This window comes from Pleurodeles waltl, chromosome 3_1 (assembly GCF_031143425.1).
Source record: "Pleurodeles waltl isolate 20211129_DDA chromosome 3_1, aPleWal1.hap1.20221129, whole genome shotgun sequence".
NCBI lineage: Eukaryota > Metazoa > Chordata > Amphibia > Caudata > Salamandridae > Pleurodeles > Pleurodeles waltl.
In genome coordinates, this window is record NC_090440.1 from 1,712,758,943 (window position 1) to 1,712,777,371 (window position 18,429).

Below are 18,429 nucleotides of genomic sequence, written 5' to 3' on the forward strand. Positions count from 1 at the left end.
AGCCAAACCGTCACTTTTCAAACAATCTTTGCTCTACTTCATCCCTCAAAAGAGGAGGAGAGGCTCCACTGTTTTGACCCCAGAGGAGTGCTTAGTTTTTACATTTCTCGTAACAAAGACCATATGGTGGGTGATTAGCTCTTTGTGGAGTTCTCTGGGACAAGTAAAGGCAAAATGGCGCAAGAAGGGCAGTCCTCTGTATTAAGATTGGTTATGTGATGGTGAAGAAGCAGCCTCCAGAGAGGTTGAGAACCCATTCCACGAATGCCAGGACTGTCATCACATCATCTGCACGCAAAGTGCCTGTGCTGGCTATTTCATGCTGTGACATGGGCATCAGTGCACGCTTTCACCAACCCCCCTTGCCCTGAAAGCCAGGTCTTCCATGAAGGCATTTTGTCCATTCCATCCTGCAGGTCTTTTTGGTCTAAGCCTTTCCACAGATGCACCACCTTGTGAGATACCACTATGGTATCCATTCTAAAGGTGCAGAATAAACAGTTAGACATATCTATACTAACCTTTGGTAGTGCTCTTTCTGGTGGATACAGATTCCTCACTTCCCTCACACCTCCCCATTCTGTGGAATGGGCTCTTTTTGCTTCCAAAACTTTCCCAAATCAGATCTGACTTATGGCTTAATTGGTTAATGTTTGGGTCTCTTTCTAAAGGCATGGATGATATCCAGAAAGAAACTGATGTTAAAGTACGAGGGTGGCACCTGTATACAGCTCCAATAATTACCTCTAAGGCAGAACTGAGTCGATTCAGAGCTTCATGCTGCGATCTACTAGTGTACAAGGGCTTTGCTGAAAAATCGATCTGATAGAGATTTATAGCTGCATAATTATCTCCAGGCATCAGGCTGGATCTGGATTTTTTATGAGCAGTACCGCTGCATGCTGGTAGGTGGCGTTGTTCAGATCTGCATGGCTTTTTCCATGCTGGAAGTGATGTGTGGAGTGCCTATATAGGTGCCACCCCAGTGCGCTGACTGCAGATATGTAAAAGAGCTACACCAGTCACTTTTTGTCTGACCTTTTTCAGCCCTTTCGAAGAAGGTTTTTGAAAACAAACACCAAACAACCACACAGCACTCAAGGACGCCACACGCAGCCATCACCAACTCATCAGACTAGCAAAAAGATCCTCCTTCAAAACTCGCCTAGAGAAAAAAGCTCACGACTGCAAAGAACTTTTTAACATCGTAAAGGAGCTCTCCAGCCCAAGCGCCATCGTCAACGACATGACCCCCTCCCAAGAACTATGCGACACCCTAGCCACCGCCTTCCACCGAAAAATCAGACATCCACGAGAGCTTCAACGCCCCTCACACCTCAGACACACCTACCCCGCCCTCCACCCACTCCAGCTGCCTGACCTCCTGGACCAGCATCAACAACGACGAAACTCGCAAGACCATGAATTCCATCCACTCCGGTTCACCATCAGACCCCTGCAAACACACCACATATTCAACAAAGCAGATGCAGCCATTGCACCACACCTACGGAAGGTCATCAACATCTCCTTTGAAACAGCAAGATTCCCGGAAAGTTGGAAACACGCCGAAATCAACACTCATTTCACAAAACCTAAGTCAGACCCCAAAGACCTGAAGAACTTCCGACCCATCTCCCTGCTCCCATTCCCGGCAAAGGTCATTGATAAAATAGTCAACGCACAGCTCACCCGTTACCTCGAAGACAACAACATCCTTGACCCCTCCCAGTCTGGCTTCAGACGAAACCACATCACCAAGACCGCCCTCCTCGCAGCCACAGACGACATCAGAAGCTAGCTCAACAATGGAGAAACATCAGCCCTCATCCTCCTAGATCTGTCGGCCGCCTTCGACACTGTCTGCCACCACACTCTGAAAACCTGCCTCCACGAAGCAGGGATCCAAGACCAGGCCCTCGACTGGACCACATCCTTCCTCTCCGGCAGAACCCAGAGATTCCACCTCCCCCTGTTCCAATCCAAAGCCACCAACATCATCTGCGGCGCACCCCAGGGCTCATCCCTCAGCCCAACACTGTTCAACATCTACATGGCCCCCCTCGCACAAGTGGCCCGTCTACACAAACTCAACATCATCTCCTACACCGACGACACCCAACTCATCCTCTCCCTCACCAAGGACCCTCACACCGCCAAAACCAACCTCCACGAGGGCTTGAAAGCCGTCGCCAACTGGATGAGAAGCAACCGGCTGAAACTAAACTCAGACAAAACAGAGGTTCTCATCCTTGGGCCCACCCCCTCTGCTTGGGACGATTCGTGGTGGCCAACCTCACTAGGCACCCCACCGACACCAACCGACCACGCACGAAACCTCGGCTTCATCCTCGACTCATCCCTCTCCATGTCAAAACAAGTCAACGCCGTCTCCTCTTCCTGCTAAAACACAAATGGATCCCATCCGAAACAAGAAAAAAAGTAACCCAGGCCCTCTTCAGCAGCAGGCTCGACTACGGCAACGTACTCTACGCAGGCATCCCGTCCAAACACCTGCAACGCCTCCAACGCATCCAAAACGCCTCTACCCGACTCATCCTCAACCTCCCTCGCCACAGCCACATCACCCGCCACCTAACAGACCTCCACTGGCTCCCCGTCGACAAGAGGATCACCTTCAAGCTCCTCACCCACGCACACAAAGCACTTCACAACACCGTACCGACCTACCTGAACAGCAGACTCAGCTTCTACACCCCCACCCGGCAACTCCGCTCCGCCAACCTCACCCTCGCCTCCATCCGGCGCAGATCCTCTGGCGGCAGATCTTTCTCTTACCGCGCCGCCAAGACCTGGAACACCCTCCCGTCTGACCTAAGACAGATTCAGGACCTGCTCACCTTCAGAAGACACCTCAAGACCTGGCTCTTTGAGCAGTAGAAGTACTGCTGACGTCCCAGACACTTACCAGCAGCACAGTAGCCTTTCTCATCACCGACTCTGACACAGCTGGATAGGTGTTATCCGACTCTGGAGCTAGAGGCATTTCATCCAGGTCTGAGCCTGTGCCCTATTACTTTGGGCTAGGACTTTGGTATGATGGGTAGGGGCAACTTAACCCTGATAAATACCAGCCCTAGATATCATCAAGGACACCTGGTGTGAGGATTTGGTGGACACCAGTGGACTGGACACTTCCACAGATATTGGCTTGGTCTCCTTGTCTACTTCGACTACAGAGGGAGGGAGCTTTATTTTCCATGAGGGTGAGGAGGACGTCTGAGAACCTGGACCTTCAGCTGCCCTCCGTGGTTGTCAACACAAATGTCTTGACCGAGATGCTTCAGCTGGGAGTCTTCTTATCCAAACTACTCCTGTTTAACAAAGCCCTTACTGACGTCCTACTTGTGGTCTAGTTCAGACTCTGCATAGGGGCTCCTGTGAATAGGACAATTGCCCGCCACCATCGCTCCACCCCAGGGGATCCCAGTTTCCTCAGTCAGCACCTGGAAAGCTTGGTGGTTAAAGCCTCTACTTCTAGAGTAAATCCTAATGCATTCCCTACTACTCCACTGGTCACTGAATTCAAGAGGCTGCATACCTTGGGAAAGTAGATGTTTTCTTCCACCAGCCTGCCACTGTGTTTAGTGAAAACTACATGCCTTTTAGGCTGATACTGTCAATTGCTCTGGGACGTTGTTGCGCGGGTGCTGTCTATGGTCTCAGCGGAGACCTGAGCCGTTATCTCCAAAGCTATTCCTGATGGAAGAGAGACAGCTAATTTCACCAAACAATGTTGGCTGGATATGACCCACTCATGGTCTCTTGCATTCTGCTAGTGACGTATGCGTGTTTGAGTATGCGGGCTCTGCAGTGGACTCGGCATCAGTAAAATCTCTCGGACATGGTCCATGCATTTAGTGGTCACACAAAATCTCTGCAGTGTTAGCTGACGGACGGCGATTGGTTCAGTGGAAGACTTTTCTCCCTTCCCCAACCAGATCTGATGGTAGTGACAGATGCTTCACTCCTGGGATTGGTGGCCATACGGGAGAGGTTGAGATCAGAGGAATCTGGTTACCGCCAGAATCTGGACATCATATCAACCTGTGGTAGGTCCATGCGATACGATTGGCATTGAAAGCCCTTTGTAACCGGACGTCTCCGGACGCCGGTTTCCAGGACATTGTGCCGAACGCCATTACGGGGGCCCTACACACTCGGGAGGGACGCGAGCCTGTGACGTCAGACGCCTTCGGCGTCTGGACGACAACCGAAAGAAAAGACGGACCAAAAGAAGATGAAGGGGAGGAGACGGAAGTGGAGGCTCGACGTACGCGGCCGGAGGAGAAGGAGACCGGGACGCCGAGGACAGAGAGAAAGGAACCCGTCGAAGGAGCCGAGACTCCGAGAGAGAGAGGAGAGCCCCGGGGCTCTCCCGCCCCCGTCGGAGAGAAGCCGGGAGGCTGCCAAAGTGCCGGCCACGTCCCCGGAGGGGCGTGGCCACCTCAGGTACGTTCGTACCACAGCTGGGGGTTTGCGAGAGGGTGGTTGTTAGGAAAAAGGGGGGACAAGGGAAAGGAAGGGAGGTCCTGCAGGGAAGGGGAGACCATATAACAACAAACCCTAAAGTAAACCTAACCTCACAAGGAAACCAACCGCCAGAGGATTTCTACAAAGAGGAGAAGGTCTGAGAACACCTATAGGGGGAACCACAAACTAAAGGACAGTTAAACCCTCACTTCCCTTCACTTATACCTATTCCCCCACCACCCTACTAACCCTATATACTTACCTTATATTTATATATCCCACTTACCTGTTTTGTTATCCTTCTTTCTATTTCTTTGGAGAGCCTGGCCCACTGACGTAGAGGAGGATCGGAGACCTTCCCAAAGCTGGACCTGGTTACTTATGGACTATCACCAAAACCCTGAAAGAGAAGAAAAAGGGAACTTTTGTTAATTATTTCTGGATTGCAAGTGCGTTATCCTTGTGAACAAGAAACAGGGGATAAAAAGCCATCCTTAAAACCAAAACACAAATAAATTAGCTAAACCCCACCTTCTGCGCCTGTTATATTATTCCAATATCCCTTTTATTTGCTTCAGGGATAAAGAACCCATTACACCCTTCTACTCTCCATTAAGTGAAGGCTAGTGCAGTTGTTCACGGACAACACCATAGCCATGTGGTACTGCTAGAAACAAGGCGGGGTGGCGTTGTAGACCCTCTGTCGGGAGGCCCTGCACATTGATGGAATGTCAGATAAATTCCATGGTAGTTCAACAATTGGTGGGCTCTATTAACGCCATGAAATGTCATACTCAGCTGAAGATGCCTAGCAGACCCCAATTGACTCCTCGGACCGGAGATGGTGCAAGGTCTTGATCTCTTTCAGCAGTTCGCCACTTCTGAGAACACACTATGTCAGCAGTTCTGCTTGCTGGAGTTTTCAAGGAGTCTCTTGCTCTGAGATGCTTTTTGTCTCTAGTAGAGCTTCAGCCTCCTGCGTGCCTTTCCTCTAATACCGCTCCAGCAAGGAGTTCTCAAAAAGATGATTAACGACATGGCCTAAGACATCCTTGTAGCTCCGGACTAGGTTCAGAGTCTGGTATCCCTAGCTATTCAGCATTTCCATTGGCCCTCCGATCAGGCTGCCCCTTTGGGAGGATCTCCTGTCGCAGCAGCAGTGGGAGGGTTCTTCACCCAAACCCGCCAACACTCCACCTTCATGCGTGGAGATCAAACAGTGACAGCTGACAGCTTTTGACTTTCTGCCCAAAGTTTGTGATGTTATTTTTGGCAGATCAGTGTCCCTCCACTAAGACAGTATATGCAAAGTGTTGGAGCAGGTTTGTAGCATGGTGTACAACCAAACAGGGTGACCCTTTATCCACACCTGCTTCCTGAGTTCTGATTTTGTATCGTTACCCTGGCCCAGCAGGGCTGTGCATTGGGCACATTAAAGGGTTACTTATCTGCTATCTTCCCTTTTCTTCGGCTGCCAGATCAGCCCTCCCCTTCAAGTTCCCTACTGTAAATAGGTTCCTTAAAGGTCTGCAGCACGTTTCCACCCAGCACCCTTTGTTATGCCTCAATGGGACCTTAACTTGGTTCTTAATTTTCTAATGGCTTCTCCCATTGAGCTGCTTCATTTCTGCCCTTTTAGGCCCCTCACCATCAAGAAGGCCTTTCTTGTGGTCATTACATATGCCCAGAGGCCCAGTGAACTGCATGCTCTGTCTTGTCAACCTCTGTACATCTCTTTTTATTTCCCCAGACAAACTGATCCTTTGGAGTCAAGCATCATTCTTGCCAAAGGAAGTCACCCCATTGCATGTAGGCTAGTCCATTAATTTGCCTATCTTTTACACTCTGCCCCATCCCTCTGAAGAAAGGGAGAGACTCCACCGGCTACACTTAACAAGTTTTTTTTGTTCTACCTTGAGCACACAAAACTATTCCGGGTGGACGATCAACTCTTTATTGGGTATGTCAGTGCCAAGAAAGGGAAGGCGGTGCAGAAACAAAGTATATCCCAATGGATTGTTCTCTGTATTAAGATCTGCTACGCATTGGCCATGAAACAACACCCAGAGGGCTTGTGTGCTCATACTGCCAGAGCAAAAGCTGCAACCACTGCTTTAGCATGCGGAGTTCTAGTCCGGGACATCCGGCAAGCAGCAACTTGGGCTTCACTGCACATGGTCACCAAGCACTACTGCCTGGATAGTCCGATCGTTCGGGATAGGCACTTTGCAAATCCGATTTAGACCAGAAAGTCCTGAAGGAAAGAACAGGCAGACTCTTCTCTGGAGAGGTTGCTTGAGTATCTATTCTAATGTAAGGAATCTTATGGGTAGTAGTCTTTATCAGATGAACAAGTTCCTTATCTTTGATAAAGCCTTATGGGGTAGGGACTAGCTGCAGATTCCTTACCGACCCACCCATCCTCCCTGCTCTGAGAATGGATTTCCAGGAACAGGACTATTCCTATTTCAGGGCCCTAGTTCCACACACTAGTGATCAGTGTTCTTCTTGGTTCTGCGCTCCTGGCTTGAAAAGTTGCGAAAAGAAACTGATGTCAGCACCGCACATGTTCTTTGTCTGCGACACACCATGGAGTCAAACACCATGTACCAGTGTGTAGGGGCACTGTTCATGAAAAATTGCCAGATACAGTGTGACGCCTAAGAATAATTCTAAAGTAAGGAACCTGCATCTAGATAGTGTCTCTACCAGAAAAGACGTTACAGAAGGTAAGTAACTTATGTGGATCCAGTCCGGTGCCTGGGGGATAGTCCAAGGGTGAGGAATGTGCAGTTAGAGTACCCACCAGAAAGAGTGTTACCGAAGGTGAGTAACTTGCTCATCTTTAAAAATGCCACTCAAGCAGGGTATATGTAGGAAGTGTGTGTTAGGAATACATTTCCTCATAGAAGTCTGAAATAAGTAGTGCTAGGTTAAGTTACCACCACAGTGCCGAATTTAAAGAGCTGTGGACCACCAGATGTTTATTTTTTTTTAGAAAAAAACTTTTAATTGTGAGGTTCAGTAACTCATTGTATCTAAATTACATACGAGGAAGAGGACTGATTTATTCTAGTAGATGAGTAGACCTGATGTTTGCGTCCATTGGGTGTAGCACAGGGAGTGAGGTAGATCTTGCATGTATATACCAACTGGTTCTCCATATTATTACCCATCAAAAGCCCTTCGCAAACACATTTTTCCTCATCCAAACCACAAGTGATTTGATTGGTAGTTATGAACACAGGGGGCACAGTGGAAATCCCTGTTTACTGCCCCTGGCCGTTGGGAAAGGGCCCAACAATGCACCATTTACCATCACTACTCTAAAAGACCTTGTTAGAGAGCAAAGTCATATGCCAGAATGAGCGACCCATAATAATTTCTCTTCTGTATGACCTGCCACAAAGGGTCCCTGTCTCTAATCAGTTTTTTTAAATATGAATCTGTTAACATTAAGGAGTCAAGGAGCGTGGCTTGCTCCCAAGCATGATGGCTGCCAAATCAGTGGGCTCCATGCTCAATCCTTCTAAATCACAAGCCTAACATTACCCAGCTATAAAAAGGAGGAGGACCCAGAGCGCGAAAATTAGAGACATCCCAGTGGCACGTAAGGACAAAAAAGCTCTTCTGAGTTAGTGATTGTGCTGTTTTCTTTTCGTCCCCCCCCCCCCCCCCCCCCAATGCTGCGAGCCCAAAATATGGCGGTCGCCTTCAGCATGACTGGTAATATTTGATATGTCTGAAGCGACATGGCTGTGTGACTAACTTGGGAGATCCTGTGTGCATTAAGTATGAACTCCAGCTCTACCAGAACACAGTCCCTTACAGGGGTACAAATGGCCGACTGTACCAGTCGCGCAGCCATGTGGTTTGCTGGCACTCAGCTCCTTGGCCCATGGTGCATTTTGCAGAAATCTGGATGCCCTTGAAGCATACCCTGACCGTTCCTGGCCTACCAACCCATTCACAGAGGTGTCCTAGATGCTTCAAATCAGTACTAGAAACTGCTGCCTACTTTCCAAAACCGCAGTAAATGGCTAGATCTTATATGTTACTGTAGTTGCTGCTTTTAAGTGTCTTGATTGCTCCCAATATTCCCGGATACCACTAGATCACTGTCACTTTGAAACTCACCTACCTTTGCACCGACTCCTGTCGACCAACACAGCCCTGGGCAAACTTCATGCAGATCCACATAGCTTACGATTGAGCATTGTGCTGGGCAATAAAACATTCCGCAATGTCTGACCATACAGGCAAAGAGGCCAAAGATCACATGGAATCTAAGGATAGCAAGGCCACTCTGAAATGTGCTATGGCGGACCCACTACTACCGGGCTCACCAGTTAGTCTCAAATCGGACATGTCCTCGAGTATTGAAATAATTCTGCAGCAACAGAGTGCACTTTATGATCTAGCACAAGAGACCAAAGCCAACACAGACGCTTTGCATTGTGACTTACAACCGTTCTATCATGGGTTAAAAGGGCTTGTCAGCAGAGTCACAGAAGCAGAATCCAGAATTAATGACATGGAGGACTCCAAGACGTATTGAGAAAAACAAATGGGTATGATAATACAAAAGGTGAGGGTGATGGTGAGAGGATTGTTAGAGCTTGAGGACCATAACCATAGGGGCAACCTTCACATTTTTTGGGCTTCTTGAGAATGTGGAGTGTGAGGCGAACTCCTGTACTAAATTTCGAGAATCTTGGATACCACGTTCCCTTGGGTAATTTTGAAAAAGACTTCAAAATAGAGTGTATAGAATCCTACCAGGCAAGCTAATGACCAACTATGCCAACCCCTCTGGGTGCCCGAGAACAGTGATCTTCACATCATTGCATTACCGCCATACTGAAGCAATCCTATCTTACATGAGAAAAATCAAGCACATACAGTGGACTGGCACTTAGATAACTGTTGCATGGGATTACTCTAAGGAAACCGTATCTACCAGGAAAGGTTTCCTTGGCACACCGTCAACCAATGAGAGAGCTCTCCATTCCCTTCTCCTTTGCTGGTCTAACCAAGATCTGCGTTGTGTTTAAAGGAAAACAAATGATTTTCACAGACAAGTAATGTCAGGGAGGATTGAGAGGGGCAGTGGTATTGCGAGATGAGGGGTTAGTAGCAGTGTGAGAGATAAGAGGGTGTAATATGTTATGTATTTCTATTTATATTTTAAACGCTTGTTATGTTAGATGTTCTTCGCATTCACCGTTCTGCCTCACGCGCAAGGTCTCATGCGCAATGTTTCCTTTTGATTTTGTGTTCTTTTCCAGGCAGCTCTGCTTGACAATCTGTGTTCGAGGTTCCGAGCCTGACAGTTGGCGTCGGACCCTCGGATCGGATGGTCGTGCCTCTGCTGTCGTGGGTCCTACTTCTCTGAGAATAAACTTGTTTTCTTAAAAGAACATTTCCTGATTTACTGGCGTCTTCCTCACCCTCCTACATTCTTTGGTACCAGGAGTGGGGTGAAGATGTCGTATTTGGGACCCACCGACTTATATGCTCCTTCTGTATTTTGCTGACTGGAGCGCAGAGGCTTCTCAGAGCGTGGGAGTACTTGTCTCTTGGTCTCCTTGAGATTTTGCCGACTGGAGCGTTAGCGCAGCTGGCGCAAGGCATACCTCATTGGAGCGTAGCGGATTTTCTGGAAATGTTTGTCCACCGGAGCGTTAGCGCAAAGAAAAAGCTGGCTCCGTTCCTGTGAACTGTCGTGAGATGAAGCGCGGACGTCTTTCAGCGTCGCTTTGAAGGTGCTGTTGATGTTAACAGGGAATAGGCTCCTCCAGGTTTCTTCGTGCGCACGTCGTCCTGCTTGTGATCTTCCGCATTAATATTCAAACTGTGCGCGTCTTGGCACCGGAACAACTTGCACATTCTGAATCAATTACCTAGAAGACATTGTTTTCATAGCAACTGTACTTAAACTCTGCTGTTATTTTGTGAAAGTGTTACTTTTATTGCCTGCCGTCTGTGTCATTGCCAGAAATGGGGAAATTTAGTTTTTGTTTTACTTGTTGCTGGCAAGTAGATTTGTTTTTATTATAATTGTCATCAGTTGTATTCTGTGTCCTATTATCTAAACAGCTATAGTTGTAGTTTTCTCTTGGCTTGATATCATTCTCACAGATTTTTTTAGGTAGCATTTACAAATTTTAGTTTGTTGCCTTTTGTCCAGTGGTGCAACTGGTGTTTTATGTAAATATAGCACGCCTGTGTTTTAGATTTATCAAATTTTCCTGCGATGGCTTCCTATCAAAATGTTGTCCAACCTCTGTCCTTTTTACCAAAAAATGGGAAGCCAGAGTTGAAGTGGTCAGAGTGGTTAAGAATATTTGAGAACTACCTTGTAGCCATTGATGCCCATGCGTTCTCTCCTGCAAGGAAAATGGCCCTGTTATTTAATCACTTGGGGGGTAGCAGGGCAACGTGTCTTCGACAATTTGCCACCCGTTCCTCCTCCCCTTTCCGATGGTATGTTGTGGAATGAGTATGAAGAGGGAAAAGCTAGAATGATGAAGCAGTATGCGGATGAGTCCAGCGTTTTATTAGAGAGGTTTAACTTTGCCATGTGCAAGCAGGCTGATGATGAGTCAGTAGAGGAGTATGTGGCTACATTGCTTGTTCTTGCAGCCAAATGTGATTTTGGTGCCAATGTTGATCTTTACATCAGAGATCAATTTGTTTTCTACTGTTTTTCAAAATAAATACAAGAACGCCTTCTGGCGTGCCGAAACCCGACCTTAATAGAGACCATAGATATTGCAAAAAGTATTTAAAAGTCCATTGTATCTTCCAAAGCTCTATCTAGTTTGAATCATCACGTGGGTGTTAGCTCGCTGGTAGAGGAAGATACTGTCTGCACCGTTTCTGACAAATCCCAGAGAAGTAAGAGAAATTTCAGTCAAAATAGGAGCATGCCTGCCTGTTTTAGATGTGGGTCTTGTAATTATTTAGGGAACTGCTCTTCCTTTCCTGCTCCGAACAAAAGATGTCTGAAGTGTAGAAAAATTGGCCATTTCCAAAAAGTATGCAGAATGGGTAAATTTAAATCTAACCCCAGTACCAAAACATCCAAAATGCGTGTCAGTAATGTTTACACTACAGAATCAGAGAATGACATTTCCGAATGCATGAACAGACTCTCCAATGTTGTGTTGACTGTTGGTACACACAAGGTTCAAAGTTTTGACGAAGGGAAAATCAAAGGACCCTTTTGTGAGGCCAGTATAGGTGAGAAGCAATTAATGATCATAGCAGACTCTGGGGCACCTGTGACCATCATTGCTGACAGGACTTATTATGTATTATGGCAAGGTCCTCCTAAGTTGCAGTGTCCGGATATTAATCCAAAGGCTTTTGGTGATCAGGATATAGACTTATTGGTTTTTTTTTTTGGTCAAATTTGTCTATTTTAGGGAGATTAATACATACTAAAATCTATGTAGCCGTCAATGGTAGAGATATTGTTGGTTGGAGGGATTTAACTAAGCTTGGTATTATTCTACGCCCGGGTCATTGTACACCCATTATGTTAGCTAACTTACCGACGAGCTCCACTTCTGTTTTGTCGGTGGTATCTTCTGAGTCAGTTTTCAGTGATCTTAAACTGAAATTTCTAAGGTATTTCAAGACAAAGTGGGAAACGTAAATGGATTTGAACATAGTATTAAGTTAAAAAAAAGAAGCTCTACCTGTGGTTCACAAAGTCAGGCCAGTACCCTTAAGTATTAGAGAACAGTTGAAAGAGCTGTTGGACAAATTAATGTTTGAAGGCATAATTACTCCCACAGATTCGTCTGAGTGGGTTTCACCTATTGTTCTCACAAAGAAAAGATCAGGGGACTTGAGATTATGTGTTGATTTGAGGTCACTCAACAAAAACATATTAGTAGATTGTCATCCCCTACCCCACATACAGGAGCTCATAGCTAGTATAGGGAATTCAAAGTATTTTTCTACCATTGACCTACATTCAGCATATCATCAGATACCCTTAAGTCAGGAATCTCAAGCTCTCACTACTTTTATCACTCCTTTTGGGGCGTATAAATATTGCAGACTTCCTTTTGGCCTGGCGTCCGCAGCCTCCGTTTTCCAAAAAATGATGGATTCTTTATTCAGTGGGATGAATAATGTGGTAGCTTTCCAGGATGATATTTTAGTTCACAGTGTCACATCAGAAGAGCATGTTGTTCTTTAGGCAAAGTTTTCGACATTCTGCAATCTCATGGTATGACTGTCAAAGCGGATAAGTGCAGGATTCTAGCTGAACAAGTAGAATATCTTGGCCGCACCATCTCAGCAGAAGGAATAAGACCTAAACTTTGTAATCTAGAAGCTATTAAAAATGCTCCTCCACCCTTTGATAAAGATGCCTTACGCTCTTTCCTGGGTCTCTGCGAATACTATGCCCTTTTTGTGTCCGGGTATGCTTTGATTGTACAACCATTGAGGTCTTTACTCAAGAAAGGACAGAAATTTGTCTGGGATACCAAGGTGCATGCTACTTTAAAAAAAAAATCAAAGATTTAGTGTTATCAGCACCATCACTTAATCCTTTTATATCGGGTGGTGAGTCTTTTATAACAGTAGACGCCAGTCTAAAAGGTTTAGGAGCTGTTTTTGGGCAGATTGTCAATGGTAGGGAGAATACTGTTGCGTTTGCTTCTCGATCTCTTTCTGATGCAGAAAAAAACTATAGTACCATAGAAAGGGAAGCCCTTGCTTGTGCGTGGTCTGTTGAAAAGTTTAAAACTTACATATGGGGCAGGAAATGTGACGTATTCACTGATAACAAACCGTTGGTTTATTTACTTAGTGGTAATGGCTTGGGAAAGGCTTCTGCCCGCTTAGTGCGTATCCTATCAAAATTACAGGAATACAACTTAACTGTCAAGTACATCCAAGGAGGCTTGAATGTTCGGGCTGATTGTCTATCTCGCATGCCACTAGAGAATTCTGGTAATGAGCTGGATTGTCAGGAGGATGAGTGTGTAGTTGGTTTAATAGAGGCTGTTTCAGCTTGTGCTGGGAATGGAAGGCAGCCATGCTTTCAGACAAAACATTCTCGTGTAGCTTATTTCATCAAATGTGGTTGGCCCGCAGAGAAAACACTTGATAAAGTCATGAGGTCTTTTAAACAAGTGTCAGGGGAATTGTCATACAATAATGAGGTTTGCATGAGGGGAAACCTATTCATTCCACCTTTTGATCTACGCCATAAAATTTTCAAAATTGCTCATGCAGGTCACCTAGGAGTTTCCGCCACACTTAAAAAATTGAAAATGTCTTATTGGTGGCCTGGTTTATATGATCAAGTTGAACATTTTATTGATAATTGTGAACATTGTGTTGTATCAGACAAACATTGGAGGAGTACTACCAAACCGTTGCATCCCCGTTCCTTTTCCAAAGAAAGAGTGGGATAGCTTAGCCATTGATTTTTCTGGTCCTTTCCATATTTTACCTAGAGAAATGAAGTTTCTCATTGTACTTATTGACTACTATTCAAAGTGGATATATTACTCTTTTGTTGAGTCAGCTGACTCTGAATCTGTTATGAAGTTCCTGGAGAAACTCTTCCATGTTGAAGGCACTCCTACTACTATTGTTTCTGACAATGGGGTGAATTTTTCATCTCATAAAATGGAAGTTTATTTCAAGAAATTTGGTGTTAGACACTCACAAGTGGCACTCTATAGTCCCTCATCTAATGGTTTGGTAGAGAGGGCCAACTGCATCTTAAAAGAAGGTATACAAACAGCTATTGCCATGAACATTGATGTTGCTCATTTCCTCCAGGAAAAAATCCGGGCATACAATACCACCCCTCATTCTACTACGGAACTTACTCCTTTTTTACTTCTCAGAGGGAGAGAAGCTACTACCAGTTTGACTCCCTCCTGGCTCTTACAGAACAGGAAGCATAAGGAAGGAAATTATTGTTTGATAGACTTGGATAAATTAAGATCTACGGTTGCAAAGAAACAGTTGGTACAGAAAGAAAAGTATGACTTCAGGCACAATGTTAAAGATATTAATATAGCTGCTCAGGACTTTGTTCTAATCAGAAAACCTTATAAAACACTGAAAGGGGAATCCAAGTTCTCTTTACCTGTCAAAGTCATCAAGGTTAACAAAAATTCACTTTTGTTAGAAGGGAAGGGATGGTGGAATAAGAACAGCGTTGTTCCAGTATCTAAACAACAAACTGAAATATTTAGTAAAGTTTACTCTGAGCCAGATTCAGGCATTCCTTCATGTGCTGATAGCTCGAATTCATCAGACTTTCTTATCAATGGAAATTGTGTGCGTGTTGACCCCATGCCATCTACTTCGAAACAGACCTTTCCAGATACTTTGACAAGTACTGTCATACAAACCGACAATGCTATAACTCAAGAGACTGATGTAGAGTTTAGCACAAGGGAATGTGGAGAAAAAGAACAAAATACAAAGCACAAACTTACCATCAAAATGCCTTCTAGATTTGATGAGTTCATAATGAATTGACATCTTTTTTGTCATTTAGTTATGAGAGGGAGGTGATGTAATATGTTATGTATTTCTATTTATATTTTAAACGCTGGTTATATTAGATGTTCTTCGCATTCACCGTTCTGTCTCACGCGCAAGGTCTCAAGCGCAATGTTTCCTTTTGATTTTGTGTTCTTTTCCAGGCAGCTCTGCTTGACAATCCATGTTTGAGGTTCCGAGCCTGACAGTTGGCGTCGGACCCTCGGATCGGATGGTCGTGCCTCTGCTGTCGTGGGTCCTACTTCTCTGAGAATAAACTTTTTTTCTTAAAAGAACATTTCCTGATTTACTGCCGTCTTCCTCACCCCTCCTACAGAGGGGCAGTTGGTGTGTGTGGAGGAGATGACAGGATTGGTAGAAGTGCAAGTGAGTTGTGTATTGGAATTGTTTGTTGTGAAATTGTGTGATGTGTCATTGTGTGGCTAGTAAATTGTATTTAGTGTTTTTGGAATTACAGTGAGAATGTGCGTTATGTAGTTAATTATGTGGAACGGTAGTGTGTGTTGGATAGTGCCATGTTGTGGAGTTCATATGGTGTGCTGTTAAATTTTGTCATGATGTGGAAATGTAGTGTGTTATGTAATTGTGATGTATATTTGAAATATGTTTTGTGTGGGATTGTGTTGTGTATGAGTGCCATCAGAAAAGCCACATCTGGCGCCTTATGGAAATGGAGTGTAGGAGGTGAAATGAGTGAGCAAGCTGACCGCTTCTGTCATAAGTCAGAAGCACTCAATAGTGCACAGAAAACAATGACAAACGTCATGAAAGGCGCTCAAGGAGCAATGGATGACGGACAACAAAATGAAGGCTCGGAAAAAGGACAGCAACCACTGTAGTCGTATCTTTTATACTGCTACTATCCCAATCTAGTGTGTCAGGACTTTACATCACATACACATCATACAGAAATAATGAATCGTACAAGTATGTAAATCAATATACGAGAAATCTTGCATAAGACAATGAGTGCTTAGTGTTTAGGAGTCACTTATTCTTCAGATAAGTAGAAAATAAATATATATATATATATATATATATATATATAATACGTATATATATATATATATATAATATGTATATACAGATATAGATGTGTGTGTATGTATATATAAGTGTATGGTCTGTAGAAACCTGTTGTAATCATACAGGGAGTGCAGAATTATTAGGCAAGTTGTATTTTTGAGGATTAATTTTATTATTGAACAACAACCATGTTCTCAATGAACCCAAAAAACTCATTAATATCAAAGCTGAATATTTTTGGAAGTAGTTTTTAGTTTGTTTTTAGTTTTAGCTATGTTAGGGGGATATCTGTGTGTGCAGGTGACTATTACTGTGCATAATTATTAGGCAACTTAACAAAAAACAAATATATACCCATTTCAATTATTTATTATTACCAGTGAAACCAATATAACATCTCAACATTCACCAATATACATTTCTGACATTCAAAAACAAAACAAAAACAAATCAGTGACCAATATAGCCACCTTTCTTTGCAAGGACACTCAAAAGCCTGCCATCCATGGATTCTGTCAGTGTTTTGATCTGTTCACCATCAACATTGCGTGCAGCAGCAACCACAGCCTCCCAGACACTGTTCAGAGAGGTGTACTGTTTTCCCTCCTTGCAAATCTCACATTTGATGATGGACCACAGGTACTCAATGGGGTTCAGATCAGGTGAACAAGGAGGCCATGTCATTAGATTTCCTTCTTTTATACCCTTTCTTGCCAGCCACGCTGTGGAGTACTTGGACGCGTGTGATGGAGCATTGTCCTGCATGAAAATCATGGTTTTCTTGAAGGATGCAGACTTCTTCCTGTACCACTGCTTGAAGAAGGTGTCTTCCAGGAACTGGCAGTAGGACTGGGAGTTGAGCTTGACTCCATCCTCAACCCGAAAAGGCCCCACAAGCTCATCTTTGATGATACCAGCCCAAACCAGTACTCCACCTCCACCTTGCTGGCGTCTGAGTCGGACTGGAGCTCTCTGCCCTTTACCAATCCAGCCACGGGCCCATCCATCTGGCCCTTCAAGACTCACTCTCATTTCATCAGTCCATAAAACCTTAGAAAAATCAGTCTTGAGATATTTCTTGGCCCAGTCTTGACGTTTCAGCTTGTGTGTCTTGTTCAGTGGTGGTCGTCTTTCAGCCTTTCTTACCTTGACCATGTCTCTGAGTATTGCACGCCTTGTGCTTTTGGGCACTCCAGTGATGTTGCAGCTCTGAAATATGGCCAAACTGGTGGCAAGTGGCATCGTGGCAGCTGCACGCTTGACTTTTCTCAGTTCATGGGCAGTAATTTTGCGCCTTGGTTTTTCCACACGCTTCTTGCGACCCTGTTGACTATTTTGAATGAAACGCTTGATTGTTCGATGATCACGCTTCAGAAGCTTTGCAATTTTAAGAGTGCTGCATCCCTCTGCAAGATATCTCACTATTTTTGACTTTTCTGAGCCTGTCAAGTCCTTCTTTTGACCCATTTTGCCAAAGGAAAGGAAGTTGCCTAATAATTATGCACACCTGATATAGGGTGTTGATGTCATTAGACCACACCCCTTCTCATTACAGAGATGCACATCACCTAATATGCTTAATTGGTAGTAGGCTTTCGAGCCTATACAGCTTGGAATAAGACAACATGCATAAAGAGGATGATGTGGTCAAAATACTAATTTGCCTAATAATTCTGCATTCCCTGTATACCAGGCACAGGTCAAAGGCAGTTTCACTCTGGTTTATTTGATGATCAATAAACGTACAGACACACTACAAGGATTCGCACCACCGGCTGGCTCCTCAGCTTTCCCTACTAACTGCCTCTCATAGAATCCCCAGAGCATTCACGTAATGGAACTGTCACCATGAGTAATGTGCTGACAATTGCATCCACATGTGAACACAACAAAACACAGTAAGGATTTAAAATGTAACAAAATAGTTAGGGTTGTCTGTACTAATAAGGTAATATTATAACTCTAGGAAACCCTTGTTAGAAACTTTAAAATGTTGAAAGATTGAGAATAACAATGTTCTACAACCCTGCTTTCAGGAGTGGCTCCTCCACTATGGCGGATGAGCGTCACCCCCCGCCAGCAGCAGGAGCTGCCAAACTTTTCTAGAAACAACATAATAAACTCAGTTTATTATGTTTTTTTCCTGTAAAAGTGGGCGGGCCACTGGCATGACGTAGACGGGAGGGGGTAGTGCTCAGCACTCCCCCTCAGTGCGCAAGTATGTTTGGCCGGCCAAACACACATGCGTATAGGGCTCTCTCCAGCCCAGCAAAATGGTTGCTAGGCTGGAGAGAGCCTGCACAGGCTCCCAGTCTGTCTGGGAGTGCCCTGGCTGGGCACTTCCAGACAATCCTGAAA

At 44.9% G+C, this 18,429-nt stretch overlaps 1 protein-coding gene across 1 annotated transcript in view; it reads left to right on the top strand.

Annotated features, from left to right (window-relative positions):
- Nucleotides 1–18,429, top strand: part of LOC138283616 (RNA-binding protein 44-like) — a 603,066-nt gene that overhangs the window by 551,726 nt on the left and 32,911 nt on the right. The window lies entirely within an intron of this gene.